The 16,255-nt window shown below is 44.7% G+C and overlaps 1 protein-coding gene across 4 annotated transcripts in view; it reads right to left on the bottom strand.

The window, feature by feature from the left end:
* Positions 1-16,255, bottom strand: part of LOC126236930 (obscurin) — a 681,004-nt gene that overhangs the window by 495,511 nt on the left and 169,238 nt on the right. The window contains exon 1 of one of the 4 annotated variants that reach the window (XM_049946609.1): positions 9,748-9,960. The exons of the other annotated variants lie outside the window; for them this stretch is intronic. The gene's annotated coding sequence lies outside the window, so the exon portion shown is untranslated. Of the gene's footprint in view, positions 1-9,747; positions 9,961-16,255 lie in introns of those variants that run through there. 4 annotated transcript variants of the gene reach the window in all.

The following is a 16,255-nucleotide window of genomic DNA, read 5'->3' as shown; positions in this document are numbered from 1 at the left end:
GCATTTAACGCAAGCTGCCAATCTCTGCACCACTCTGAAAAATCTTATCCAGGTCTGACTCAATATTAGTGTAGCTCTGTTCAGACTGTAATTCACTGTAGATAACCGCACGATACTATTGTAGGTAGTTGCGCAGTATTATCCCTTACTTGGCTTGCATTTATCGCGTATCTCTTGCCCAGCGCAAGGTCCCAATCGATTGGCAAAAAATGCAGGTGAGTTCTGTATACAAGGGGGTTACAAGGATGGACACGCAATATTACAGACCAATATCCTTAACACCGTTTTGCAGTAGAATTATTGAATATATTTCTCACTTCGTATATAATAAACTTCCTTCAGACGTGAAAGATTTTTCCCGCGAATCAGTATGGTTTTAGAAAGCATCGCTCGTGCGAAACTCAGTTGCCCTTTTCTCACATGATATCCTGCGAACCATCAATGAAGGGCTACAGGGAGATTCCAAATTCCTAGATTCCCGGAAATCGTTTGACAGTGTCCCACTGCAGACTGTTGACAAAGATACGAGGATACGGAATATATTTCCAGATATGAGAGTGGCTCGAAGACTTCTTAAGTAATAGAGGTCAGTATGTTGTTCTCGAAGGCGAGTGCCCTGGGGAAATGTAATAGGGCCGCTGTTATTTTCAATATACATCAAAGATCTGGCTGATACGGTGGGCAGTAATCTGCGGTTCTTTGCTGATGATGCTGTGGTGTACAGTAAGGAGTCGGAGTGAGTGTAACAGGATACAAGGAGGCAGACAAAATTTCTAGTTGTGATGAATAGCATCTGGCTCTAACATGTAGAAATATGTAATTTAATGTGGATGAGTCAGAAAAACAAACCCATAATGTTCGGATACAGCATTCATGGTGTCCTGCTTGACACAGTCACGTCGTTTGAATTTCTCGGCGTAACACTGCAAAGCGATGTGAAATGGAATGAGCACGTCCGATTGGTAGTGGCATAAGCGAGTGGTCGACTCGGTTTATTGGGAGAATTTTAGAAAAGTTTGGTTCTTTTGTGAAGGAGACCGAGTATAAAACACAAGTGCCACCTATTCTTGAGTGCTGCTCGAGTGTTTGGGATCCCCGATATGTCGGATTGAAGAACAACATCGAAGCAATTCAGAGGCGGGCTACTACATTTGTCACCGGTATTACGGATATGCTTCGTGAATTCAAATGGGAATCCCTAGAAGGAAGACTACGTCCTTTTTGCGAAACACTATTGAGAAAACTGGCGTTTTAAATAGCCTTCAGAACGACTCAATAGCAGCCAAAGTACATTTCGCGTAAGGATCATGAAGATAAGAGAAATTAGAGCTTGTACGGAGGGTTATAAACAGTAATTTTTCTCTCGCTCTATTTGAAAGTGGAACAGGAAAGGAAATGACTACAATGTACCCGCCGCGCAAATGGCTCTGAGCACTATGCGACTTAACTTCTGAGGCCATCAGTCGCCTAGAACTTAGAACTAATTAAACCTAACTAACCTAAGGACATCACACACATCCATGCCCGAGGCAGGATTCGAACCTGCGACCGCAGCGGTCGCGCGGTTCCAGACTGTAGCGCCTAGAACCGCTCGGCCACTTCGGCCGGCCATCTCTGTTTGCTTGCAGTCAAGTGACTGGTGAACAACACCGACTATTCCTATCCTGTATCGTTACTGGTGACGATAAATGGTGTTTTAATGTTAACATAAGGAAAAGAAAGGAGTGGATAAGCCCAAACAAAGCAGCAACTCCCCGTACAAAGACCTACGCGCATCCACGAAAGATAATGTTGTGCTTCTAGTGGAAGAGCGACGGTGTGGTGAACTACGAATTTTTCCTCGAGGTGTAACCATCTCTACTGGCATTTATTTTCAACAACGTCTTGCAGACGCAGTTCACGAACAGCAACCAAGAAGACAGCGTTAAGTGCTGCTTTTCCACGATAACGCCAGCCCGCATTCTGCTAGACTGACAAAATACGCTACGCAGGAGCTGGGTTGGGAAGCCATTCCGCACCCACCTTATTCAACTGATCTTGCGACCTCGGATTGTCACCTTTCCTGCTATCTAGTGAAACGTTCAAAGAACTCCCTTTCCGGATGAAAATGCGCTCCGAACATGGGTCGACGAATTCTTCGTCTCAAGACCACGTGACTTCTACAGTCGTGGAATGGAAAAGTCACCCCAGCATTGGTAGACATAGAAGGAGAATAAATTATTTATGACTATAGTTTCTGTTATGTGTATCTGTTGTGTTTATTAAACTTACAGAAAAACTTTACGAACTTATGCACTAACACAGTAATGTAACATCATCGGATGGTAATGTAAGAGATACACGCCCCTCTAACTGGGTCTCAGTTTGCAACAATCTAAGTCGGCAATAATAGGCAATAATGATTTACGTTACTTCACCTGCGACATGTACAAGGAATGTCAGATCACAACGCCCATAACGTTATAATCCTATATGCGAACGACTGGAGCTGCAAGAAACAGTGTGAGCAACACTGAAGTGAAAAATGTAGAACAAAGTACAATCGACACAGTCACGATGCACTTTCAAACTTAACCTAAGTGTACACTTGTGCTACTTAAGCCAATGTATGGTGTGTCAGAGTACATTCCGTTAACTGTGTGATATACCGTCTTTCCTATTGCATTCACGAACAATGTACTGTGCGTGGGAGGAGCTGCTGTCGGTGCAGCTTCGTATAGTACATTTGTCGATTCATCTTGAAACATCTGCTTTTGGAATTTCTAGACTGGAGACTTCTGTGATGCCCTTATCCTTCCTGAAGTTTTTCAGCATTTCTTTCGCACAGCAAGGCAGTGATCAGAGGAGTGCTTATTTGAATATCTTCTATCCCTTACTGAACTAGCGAAATGCTCCAATCTAACGGACACAACTAAGAAATGGGTGGATGAGAGTTTTGTAAGCGACATCCATCATGTATAAATACACTTTCTTAGGAAAACTTGAGTGAATCTCAGTCTACTGACAGTCTTCCTCACAATGTTAAATGGTTGTTCTACTTCAGAGGATTACAGAAGTGTTTCCACAGATATTTAATAGTTGTGACGCCTGCAGATGGTGGAATCAAGCAAAACCGCATCTGTTCGTGTTTTCCGCGCATTCCATTACTTTTCTTACACTGGGGGTGTTGTGTGCCAGGCCTAACGGCACACAATAAATACCAGGAGAGACCACCAACTCACAGGCATAGTCACTCTCCTGGAAACTCTCTTCCGAGCAGGAGCCTTCAGATGGCGCTCACAAATTCGGGACCCTTCCTGCTTCCGCACCACGTCCACCTGCGTATCTAAAGCCGGCCGTTGTGGCCGAGCGGTTCTAGGCGCTTGAGTCTGGAGCCGCGTGACCGCTACGGTCGCAGGTTCGAATCCTGCCTCGGGCATGGATGTGTGTGATGTCCTTAGGTTAGTTAGGTTTAAATAGTTCTAAGTCTAGGGGACCGATGACCTCAGATGTTAACTCCCATAGTGCTCAGAGCCATTTTTGCGTATCTAACTTGTCCGCCGATAGTGTTGCCAGCCACTAAATGGAGCGCTGTCAACCGGAGATGGAAATTCATCTGTCGACAGGCATAAAACACGACGCGCTGCAGAGTTACGCAACTGCTCTAAGAGATCCCCTGAGAAGACAACATTCCAACGTAACAGTTACAATTTACTGAATAACAGGACAATCACCACTGTCTGCATAACTACTTGTACGGTCAGTGACAGTGACGATATCATAGATTACCAATAGATAGTAAGGTTATTTGGATTTCATTGTATCAGGCGTAGGACCTCAAGTGCCACACATAAAACTGTGCCAAAGTTAATTACTATATTGTACCATAACTCTTAATCAATATTATCGGTTATTTCTAATTGTGTTGCCACATTTGTGTTCCAGTGCCGTCCTGTCAAGCAAGTGTTTAATTAGTTCGCGTGCAATCTGTCACCTAATTTATTGGATCGTAGCAGGAATTAAGTTTTCTGCTGCTGGGAATGTTTGGGCTGACCTAATAGTAATATGCAGTTACAACATTTCCGACAGACGCTCAGACGCCGGCCTCTGTAACAACCGTTAATCACCAGAAAGTCATCCTTCACTTCACAGCAACTGCCTAATAACGCCTACTCCATGTCTTTGTCACACTATAGCCTATAAGCGTTGCGTTAGGTAAGTGACTGGAATATAGTTCTCTAGTAAGTATTTGGAATGTAGGTGCCTGTTAAATGAGTAGCATTTCTGGGGCGGGGGGGGGGGGAGGGGGGGCGGAAGTTTTGGCCCAGTACATGCAGGCATGATGGAGGTAGGCATTTTGTAACCTGCTTTGGCTGAGGGAGCTTGCGTACGTCGGAAGAGCGACGAGTTGGCAGTACTTAATCACAACACTTTTTTTTAATAAGATTCAGTGCTAGTGGAAGGTTAAAAAATGGTTCAAATGGCTCTAAGCACTATAGGGCCTTAACATCTGAGGTCATCAGTCCCCTAGACTTAGAACTACTTAAACCTAACTAACCTAAGGACATCGCACACATCCATGCCTGAGGCAGGATTCGAACCTGCGACCGTAGCAGCAGCGCGGTTCCGGACTGAAGCGCCTAGAACCGCTCGGCCACAGCGGCCCGCTGCGGAAGGTTCGTGTTGGTACGAGGCGTAATCATAACGTTTTTATTATTGCCTATTGGATTCTGTCTCGGGTTCTTCGGCCGACGTTCATCTAATGATTTTTCTGACGTTTCGCCAGCACGAGTGGCTGGCATTGTCAAAGCTTCACCCTCCATTGCCGGTGGTGAACTGGAGCCGAGCTCGCGGGCGCAGGCTATATGTACCTGGCGCGCCAACGTCCGAGGGCTTCTCCGCGGTCATTTCCGGTGCGGTTCTCCTCTTGCTACCTGCGACGGTCGTTCGCTGCAGTACGGGAAGCCAGGATCCGTTGACCTTAAGGCTTTCCTCTTTCTTGTTCAAACTGTTCGCGTGTTTTTGTATTTCTACAGCTTCTCTGAACAGGCGCGTGTGATAGTGGTTCTCTATAGCCAGAACTTCCGTGTCGGCGAATTTTATTACGTGGTCGGTCTCATTCAGTGCGTGGCAGAACACGCACTGAATGAGACCGACCACGTAATAAAATTCGCCGACACGGAAGTTCTGGCTATAGAGAACCACTATCACACGCGCCTGTTCAGAGAAGCTGTAGAAATACAAAAACACGCGAACAGTTTGAACAAGAAAGAGGAAAGCCTTAAGGTCAACGGATCCTGGCTTCCCGTACTGCAGCGAACGACCGTCGCAGGTAGCAAGAGGAGAACCGCACCGGAAATGACCGCGGAGAAGCCCTCGGACGTTGGCGCGCCAGGTACATATAGCCTGCGCCCGCGAGCTCGGCTCCAGTTCACCACCGGCAATGGAGGGTGAAGCTTTGACAATGCCAGCCACTCGTGCTGGCGAAACGTCAGAAAAATCATTAGATGAACGTCGGCCGAAGAACCCGAGACAGAATCCAATAGGCAGTTTGTCAACAAGTGGCCACGAAAGCCTCAACAAGTTTTTATTATTACCTAGAAGGAACTTAAATAATTAATTTTTTGTTTACTTGTAGATAGATCTCTGCAGTCCTGATACTTCATTGCAAACCGCACAACACAATATCGTGGCATGCCGCTAGAGCAGATAAAACAAAATGTCACAGCTACTTATAAAATATCATGCCCTACATATCGTGCTGTTTCCGGCGTCATCGGAAATGTTCGAGGGGTTTTATGCCAATCCAAAAGGCTAAAAATGTAGTCTGGATCGGCCTGAAACCGCTGCAACATTTCCACTGCTGACAGAAACGAATTACAGCAATACAACTCGTTTAATCAACGGTCTGCGCCAGTTTGTTTTGGATTCTCTAGCGGTGTGCTACAGTAAATCTGCGCGATGATTTCAATGCGTACCAGGAGTACAGACATACACTGAAGCGTCAAAGTAACTGGTATAGGCATGCGTATTCAAATACAGAGATATGTAAACAGGCAGAATACGGCGCTGCGGTCGGCAACGCCTATATAAGACAACAAGTATCTGGCCCAGTTGTTAGATCGGTTACTGCTGTTACAATGGCAGGTTATCAAGATTTAAGTGAGTCTGAACGTGGGGTATAGCCGGCGCAAGAGCGATGGGACACAGCATGCCCGAGGTAGCGATGAAATGGGTGTTTCCCCGTGAGACCATTTCACGAGTGTACCATGAATATCAAAAATTCAATAAAACATCAAATCTTGGATATTGCTGCGGCTGGAAAAAGATGATGCAAGAACGGAACCAACAACGATTGAAGAGAATTATTCAGCGTGACAGAAGTGCAACCTTTCCGCAAATTGCTGCAGATTTCAATGCTGGGCAATCAAAAAGTGTCAGCGTGCGAACCATTCAACGAAACATCGACATGGGCTTTCGAAGCTGAAGGCCTACTAGTCTACCCTTAATGACTGCACGACACAAAACTTTACGCCTCGCCTGGGACCGTCAACAACGACATTGGACTGTTTATGACTGGAACTATGTTACCTGGTCTGACGAGTCTCATTTTAAATTATATCGAGCGGATGGTAGTGTACGGGTATGGAGACAACCTCATGAATCCATGGACCTGCATGTCTGCAGGGGACTGTTTAAACTGGTCGAGGATCTGTACTTGTGTGTGGCGTGTGCAGTTGGAGTGATATGGCACCCCTGATACGTCTAGATACGACTCTGACAGGTGACATGTACGTAAGCATCCTGTCTAATCACCAACATCCATTCGTGCCCACTGTACATTCCGACGTATTTGGGCAATTCCAGCAGGACAGTGCGACACCCCACATGTCCAAAATTGCTATAAAGTGGCTCCAGGAACACTCTTTTAAATTTAAACCCTTCCGCTGAACATTATTAAGCATTCCTGGGATGACTTGCAACGTGCTGTTCAGAAGAGATCCCCAACCCCTCGTATTCCTACGGATTTATGGCCAGCCCTGCAGGATTCATGTTGTCAGTTCCCTCCAGCACTACTTCAGACATTAGTCGAGCCCATGCCACGTCGTGTTGCGGCACTTCCGCTTGCTCGGGTGCTACACAATATTAGGCAGCTTTACCAGTTTCTTTGACTCTTCAGTGTATACTTACGTACAGAAATCAATTAATTACGTAACTTCCTTTAGTCGAGGTAATAACAACAATTTTATGACTACCCCTCGTACTGTATAATGTCTGGACGAGTTTGAGCATTTTGGTCGATGTTCCAACCATCGATAGATTAACATTACCCTGAGAGTGCAATAAACGATTGTCTGAGCTAAGAAAATTGTGTTCGGCGATGTCAATTGGTAACTGAGTCCACCTGAAACAGTTTCATCTGCACTATATTGTAGACGTAGCAGATGGTCGTGAGATTTTTGGACTCGGTGCGAGGAACCGTGTTAAACTCTAGGCGGCTGGTCCGTCTGCGACAAGCCCTTCAAAGCTATCTACGAAGTCATTAACATATAAAGTGCACAAAAAATCTTTCGCACCACTCTCATGGCTTACATGCTTTATATTTTAATTATTTACTTTTTATCGGAAACCTCTCCCTCAGTATTCTATTGACCATAGGAAATCACTATGTACAGTTACTTTCGTAAAGGAAGTTATAGTAAACCTACATTCTCACTGCAGTTCAGTTCAGTCATCAATATGACTCGAAGGGTCTTTTTAAGATCAAAGTTTTCGAGCATATTCACTTTACGGCAAAAAGAGTTGTCGGCACGGATTGTTACCCAGAGCATTGACGTACACCACAGTGTCATCATTCTAACACCGTCTCCAGAATATCAAATTGACTTGCAAGCGACCATTGGGGAACGACAGTGCAACCCGCTCAATACTGGGGTGCGCGAAGTAGGTGTGATTAATGGCGTCGGATTCTCTGTCTGAAGCCTAAAGACCGCCGAAGAATGTAGATGCAGCCTGGTATCAATGCGCATCTGAAGCATATATTCAGCAGGGAGATGGATCAGTCATATTTTCGGCCTGTAAATCGGAGGCAACTCACCGCCATTGAGGTGATTTGAATAATGTTTAGCGTCGGGACAGCCTATTGTCCGGCACTACAATCAACATGTCGGCGATGGGAACATTCTTTAAAACTACAAAGCACGAGATCACAACAGCCATCTAGTGAATAGCTTCCTGTGAGGTTCAGGAATCAACAGAATGCAATGGCGTGTGGTTCGTGCTGACAAGAATCCGATTGAGCGTGCTTGGAGCCATTTGAAACTTGCAGAGTGTCGTAGCAGGAGTCGTCCTCACGCACGGGATGTCCTCATGAGGGTCGTCACAGAACAGAGGTACAAACTTTAGCAGCAATGTCTCGACCACTTTGTGGGTAGCGTGAGAAGGAGGGCCGAAAGGATCAACGCATGTTATAGTGCAGGGGATGAAGCAACGCGGCACTGAATGTTACTCAGCACTATATTTGTATTTTACAGATACATAAAGACGTGTACTTCGAAGAGATTGCTTGTGTTTTGGTTATTGTCTGTTTTTATCTCTCAGTACAGTCTTTTAATTCTGAGTTTGATGTGGCTTATTATTTCATTGCTTGCAGGCGGTGCAACATTTTTCGAGCAGTTTATACGTAATATGTACCAACTGAGGTACACCCGACGCTACATTAGCTTCTGGCAACGTGTCACCTCTTTTTATACAATCTCTTTAACGTAATCTCATATGCGAACTGACATTCCATAAAACATGTGTTTTGTTGTCAAAGTGTCAGTGAAGTGAAGACCTCCATCGAAACTTTCTGGAAGCCTACAAGCACAGCATCAACGAGGACACTGCCCTCTACACAAAATATGCACGCTGACAGACGTCTATAGGTGAAAACTGTAGATGAAGTCTGATTTAGATTACTCTTTCCACTCCTTTCATCGTTTACTCGGTGAGTAGCTTCCATACCTGAAACACGATTCTGGATGGTCAACTGAAAACCGATCTACTGCTATAATACTGTCAACGATTGTCATAACCTCATGATTTGCATGAAAACGATGTTCGACCTGAAATTTCTTCAGATATGTAAATAGGTGAAGTCAGCAGCTGCCAAATTCGGCGCATCGGATGGATGTTTTAACGATTAGTACTTCAAATTCTGTGACGTTACTTGAACTTTTCCCGTGATGTTAAGAGGGATTTTTTTAATCGAGTTGGTCCAAAAGATTTTAGTAGTATTCAACAGTTTTCAATATAATCACAAAGAAAACTCCTTTTGCTATCCTACAAAACACTGGCCATAATGTATTTGGCAAATGAAACCGATTTCCCCCTTTTTCAGTGAAAGGAAATTGGCTTCTATCCACTGTTTTGATTGCTGTTCCCCTTTTTGATGTGAAATAATGGACATACGTCTTGTGCACAGTAACAAACCGGCGCATAAATTCACTTCGACTGTTTAATAAAAAAAATCAGTTTCCATTTTGTCTTCGCTTATCTGTTTGGCCGAAACAGACACTTGATGGCAACTTTAATAAGGTGGATGACTAAAATTAATGCGCAAATCAAGTTGACACTTTCCGCTATTGTGTATCAACGTCGCGAATTTCATTCATTATCTGTACCAGATTGGGGAATTTAGTCTTTCCCCTCAAACGGAAACAGAAGGTGCAACAGAGAACGCGATATGACGCAAAACTACTGAGACGAGCGTCGCACTTCACTTACAGGAGAGCTCACTTCACTGCACTGTCGGTCGCGCTCCAAAGAGCGCAGTCCCCGGGCTGGTCTGCTTGCTGGGAAGGCTGCGGTGTGCTTTCGGCTGGCAGTAGAACCGAAGACGCGCTACGGCCGGCACGAGAGGGATGCGGAAGACGGCACACGTAGCCGGGCAGTGCGCTGCGAGCGAGCGAGGCGAGACACTGGGAGTCGGCGGTTCGGACGGAGGCTCAGTGCTCTCCTGGCGACGGCGGGGTCTAAGCGCAACTGGCCGGCCCCTTCTCCAAAATTAGCCGCCACTGGCCCGGTCTCCGTTCCCCTCGGCGCACGCGCACGCACCGAGGTCGGCCAGAGGCGCCTATTACACCCCCAACAGGTGGCTGCCCAGTCGTCACAGCCGTACGCTACAGTGCGCAACACTGGCTGTATGTCTGGAGTAATGAATCAGTGTGTGCGGCGCCACGAGACATGAAACCTTCACATAACTGCATGCCTCATTATTGCGAGCCTGTAGTATTTTGTGGGCTATACGCTGTAGAGAGACGTGTTGAAAGTGACTCAAGCGGCTGCTGATACCTGTCCATTGGCGTCTAGTGACATCTGTACTGCTTGCCACTATTGTTGAAAGTTGCGTCAGGCATAACTCAAGAAATTCCATCCGATCGTTAAAATTCACAATATGTACAAATGACTTGGCCAAACAGCCTTTGTATCTTTCAGACTGTTAGTAGACGATGCCGTTACGTTAATGGAGGCAACGTCGTTAAAATATTGTTACGGTATGCTTGCAGAGAATCGTTATTTGCTGTACAGATTGGTGGTTCACCCTCAACACAATTAACATAAATGCAATGCGCAGATTGTTTACACGATCGCTTGCCAGTCTCTGGAATCGGGTACGATTGCCAAGGATCTAGCAGTATCTATCCGGGATGATTTAAAATTCCACTATCACATATACCTAACTGGGGGGCAAGGGGGGCGGGGGGGGGGGCACGAAGATGGCAGATATATTTGTTGGAACAACCCTGAGGAAGTGTAGTTCACTCACGAACGCGGCCATTTAGAAACCCTAGTTCCAAGAGTTTCTGAATATTGTTCTTTTGTATGTAACCCATACTAAGTTGTATCACGAAAAGAAATAGAGCATAATTGGAAAACAGGTAAGGAATTTGTCAATGATATATTTAGGCAGTGCGGAGGCACTACAGAAATGTCTGAAGATCTCCAATGGGAGCCTCTACAAGAAGTTGTGGGGCGGCTGGTGGAATTTAATTGCTGTATAAATGTTTGTATGTTGAAACATTTCCCGGCCGATGCACCAATTGTGGGGCGGCTGGTGGAATTTAATTGCTGTATAAATGTTTGTATGTTGAAACATTTCCCGGCCGATTAACCATATGTGCGGCGGCGGGTGAAATTATTGTTCTTAAAAATGTTCCTATTATTTTTGCTGTTGTTTGCCGTTCTCAACACTGGCTCTCTAACTACAATATTGGCTACCAGAAAGTGATTAGCAAAACGTGAAGCCTGTAATTAGAATTCCTAGTGCCCACTTCATCTGAGAATACACTTATAGTTACAGCTTATAGCTCTGAGGAATTAGGAGATTGTCCGGGGTTTATAATCAAAAACGATTTTCTAAAATAGTTGAGTATATTCTGAAAGTCACAGATGAAAAACAAAAGAATCCACACAACCTAACTAACAGAGCAGTTCAGAGTCTAATGCGTTGATGCAACTATAATTGTCCAAATTGAATATTTAAATGAATGCTCGCCATAATTTGATGATTAGTTTCATCAAACGCCACGCTAAATAATGGTAGAATGTTTGTCCCGCGGCGGCACGTGAAAATACGACAATACGCAAACTGAAGATCGATAATTAAAGTCATCCCAGAATTAACACTTCACTCGAAAATGATTTCATGGTTACACGTATCCCGAGTAACTTAATACGGCATCCGAGGCTGTTTGTAGCAATGATACCGACGCGACGCGACGCGATTCCCGACACATATGGCGTGCTATTCAGTGTCTGGAGAGAACTGGGGCCTTGCTTCCTCGCGCAGCGTTCTTATATATAAAGCCGCGGTGCGGACGGCTAAGGGAACGCCTGATCAAATCGGCTCTCCCGACTAGCCGCTGGGCTAGTAATGCACCACTTTAAGTCATTGAATAAATCATAGCTTCTCTTGCTGATGGCCGATGAAGCTCTTAATTTACATGTGCACTCAGCACGCAGGTAAGTATTGATAATAAAATTTTGATGTGGCTAAGTTAAATATTTTGGGCGAGAGAATTAATTTAATTACACTACACGCAGTAGACGAGCTCTGAACTGGCCCTTTGGAGATACGCTATCGCTGTAGTTTTATAGGTATTCAAATGAAACTTTTCACATCTTTATAGTTATAGCGGATCTCCAACCTACTTAAATATAAACATCCTAGCCTTATTTATTAGCCTACTTAATCTATCTTGCTTCCTTAAGTTTTAAGACGAAAACCAGAAAATCATGAATTTCCACTAAAATTTTAATTTGTGTAATCCAAAGTACTGTTTTTATTAAATAATTATGAAAATGAATCTAATTATAAATTTTGAATTCTCTAGCTCTTTTCTGTTGCGCCAATGATTTTTACAGAAAACGTCCAAATTTCGAAAATAGCTAAAGTTATCGAACTGATATTTAACACACATTAACTTAGTATTACTCCTGACATGCTAGAAATGTTTTAGGTTATTTGCTTGATTTTTAAAGTATTGCGCAACATTTATGACGTCAGAGCTAGTTACAGCTGACTGGCTGGCACACAATGGAAAGACTGATGTGAATTTAATACGGCATGAGTAGGCTGCTTCCCTACAAAGTCGCTGAACAAATAGGGTGAGTGTTAATCGAAAAAGTGAGAGCGCTTATGTTCCAGTAAGAGTGAAGACGCACATTACATTCTGCAACTCGCTTATTGACCGCGTGAGCACAATTAGAGAAATCCTAGCAATACAGTACACATGGCCAATTGTAGCTGGAGGGCAGCGCAGTGCATTGCAGTACAGCGCAGTGCACGCATGCATGCGAACAACCGACTTCTATGAGCAGCCCGAGTGGTCTAATATTTTACGTTCTTAAAAGAAAAATATAAATATCAGTAAGTTTTACCAACAGTGCGATCACCGACTCATGGATAACTTGGCAATATTAACAAATATTACTGTAACAGTAACTATCCTTCACATTTAATCGTATGCGTCTGATAAAGCGGTTAGTAAATTTACAAAGCGTATGTAACCAGCCCATCGTTTGTGAGGCTGCCGCAGTCACTGAAGTCAATGACAGCTTATTAAATCTAAACAAACTACTACTTTAAGCCTGTTCAGGTTTTCCCTAAGTGCTACTCACGCCCTGCCGCACTCATTCTCTCGCCATACTGTTACTAAAGCAGCTTTCGCATAACAAAGGGTAGCAACCATGAAGAAAGCATTGCTGTATCTAGCACGAAGAAAAACATAAAAATGATGTTGTCAAATTGGGAGTCCGAATGAGCTATCCAGTTTCTAGATTGAGAAGGTGTTTTGGTTCAACTAAACCTACTTGAATGTTGTGTTATGATGATGTTGTTGTACGTAACATCATGTGCTCGCAAACAGAAAGAGAACATAACACTGTCAATATTCCTTTTGCATCTGTATTAGTGTTTGGAATGCAAATTCCGGCGACAGACTGATCTGTAGCGTAGGCCGAGTTTAGGTTAGCAGGAGAGTGAAAGTATGCTTACTGGCATTGGCGCAGCGCTATCTAACTCTTCATTTAATTCAGTTTTTTTCTCACCGTTATTACTATATTTTTAATAATGTGGTGGCTCTGTACCGGAGGGGAGTGAGAGACTAGAAGTCATGGAGTACTTATTAAATCTCATAAGTCTTATACGAAACCATACACAGTGGAAGGCTCATCTTCTGGCATATGGCACAGTATTTCAACCCTCTATGGCGGTAGGGAGAGAGGTGGGATGGTACCGGCAGAAACTCAATGCCTACAGTACTTTTTATAAACAATGAGTCTGTCAAGATGAAAGCACATGCTGGGTAATGATGATGATGATGATTATTATTAGTGTTCTAGGGCGCACAACAGCGAGGTTATCAGCGCCCGTGGGTAATGAGAGAGAGAGCGTGGGGGGGGGGGGGGGGGGGAGGTGAAGAGACGGGCGGAAGGAGGAGAAAATATTTTACATACGCTAATGTAAATGGTAAGTTTTACATCACGAACACTTAGAAATGATGGCAACTTGATACTCCAGTTTTTACACTGAAGCGCCAAAGAAACTGGTATAGGCATGCGTATTCAGATACAGAGATATGTAACCAAGCAGAATATGGCGCTGCGATCGGCGACGCCTGTATAAGACAAAAACTGTCTGGCGCAGTTGTTAGATCGATTACTACTGCTACAATGGCAGATTATCACGATTTTAGTGAGTTTGAACGTGGTGTTATAGTCGGCGCACGAGCGATGGGACACAGCATGTCCGAGGTAGCGATGAAGTGGTGATTTCCCCGCACGACCATTTCACGAGTGTGCCGTGAATATAAGAAATCGGATAATAGGTCAAATTTCGGACATCGCTGCTGCCGGAAAAGATGCTGCAAGAACGGGACCAACAATGATTGAAGAGAATTGTTCAGTGCGACAGAAGTGCAACCCTTCCGCAAATTGCTGCAGATTTCAATGCTGGGCCATCAAAAAGTGTCAGCGGCGAGCCATTCAACGAAACATCATCGACATGGGCTTTCGGAGCTGAAGGCCTACTCGTCTACCCTTGATGACTGCACGACACAAAGCTTTACGCCTCGCCTGGGCCCGTCAACAACGACATTGCACTGTTTATGACTGGAACTATGTTACCTGGTCTGACGAGTCTCATTTCAAATTGTATCGAGCGGATGGACGTGTACGGACATGGAGCCAACCTCATGAATCAATAGACCTGCATGTCTTCAGGGGACTATTCAAGCTGGTGGAGGATCTGTAATGGTGTGTGGCGTGTGCAGTTGGAGTGATATGGCACCCCTGATACGTCTAGATACGACTCTGACAGGTGACTCTTACGTAATCAGCCTGTCTGATCACCAACATCCATACATGTTCATTGTGCATTCCGACGAACTTGAGTAATTCCAGTAGGGCAATGAGACACCCCACATGTCCAGAATTGCTACAGTGCGGCTCTAGGAGCTCTCTTCTGAGTTAAGCACTTTCGCTGAACATTGTTGAGCATATTTGGGACGCCTTGCGACGCGCTGTTCAGAAGAGATCTCCACCCCTCGTACTCTTAGTCGAGTCCATGCCACGTCGTGTTGCGTCACTTCTGTGTGCTCGCGGGGGCCCTAAACGATATTAGGAAGGTGTGCCAGTTTCTTTGTCCGAATAACTGGTCGCTGAGATGAGGGCCATGGCAGTATCATACCGGCAGATTACACAGACAACTGACTGTAGTGCAACGACTGCGTAACGAATGGTGGCGAAGTGGTCTCAGCACAAGATTGTGACAAAAAGCGTTATCACCGACTCTTGCTGAAGGAATACACTACGAAAAGCGCGTAGGACTGTTTCACTGGCTTTGACGAACGGACAGTAGACGATATACGGGCAAAGGTTACAGGCAGGAACTGATGGGAATGATTACTGGAAGCTACGTTGTGATCTCGAGTTCCCTTGCTTCGCTTACCGATGACACCATACCAGTGAAACAGAGACTTGCATGGTGTAGAGCCAGATTCAAAATGCAACATTGTCTGCTATTCTTTGGCGTCCAGCGAATAGTCTGCCTTCTGTAGTGGTCAGATCGGTGCCAATGTGTCCACAGACGACCTGGTCACAGTAAGTAGCTATTTTCGAGACTCGTACCTGTCCAAAACCGGGAATCAGAGTGTGGGAAGCTACTGGATATGGCACCAGGACTGATTTAATAACTGTTGAAGGATGGCTGAATGCTCACAGGAATGTAAAGAGAATGGTAAACACACTCTGTGACCAGAGTAACAAAAAGGAATATTTCAGCAGGATTATGTGAGAGCCCACACTGCAGTTCACATCGCAAATGCTTTGAGGAATGTATGGATCCTACACGAGCCTCACCTATCCCCCGATTAGCCAATCAAAGCATGTCTGGGAAGCGATGATATGACGTGAACTTTTATATCAGCCTCCTGCCAGTAGTTTTCATGAACTGACACAGCACGTATTTCCGGCATGGCAAGAAATTACTCAGGACGAAAATCGGACTCTATTTGCTTCCATGCCATAACGAATACAAGACGGTATTAGTGCCCGTGGGGGACCATATCTCGTGTTCATGTTGTATTAGTGCCCGTGGGGGACCATATCTCGTGTTCATGTTGATGATGGACATCAGTTCCGAACTGAAGGAAGGTCATATCATCTAACGAATATTATGTGATGAACATCTCCACAAAACTGGATAGATATCGAACTTCTGTTCTGGGGCGTA

The sequence above is a fragment of the Schistocerca nitens genome, chromosome 2 (assembly GCF_023898315.1).
Source record: "Schistocerca nitens isolate TAMUIC-IGC-003100 chromosome 2, iqSchNite1.1, whole genome shotgun sequence".
Classification (NCBI taxonomy): Eukaryota; Metazoa; Arthropoda; class Insecta; order Orthoptera; family Acrididae; genus Schistocerca; species Schistocerca nitens.
The sequence above is the reverse complement of the archived record's forward strand: the minus strand, read 5'-3'. Positions and strand labels throughout refer to the sequence as shown.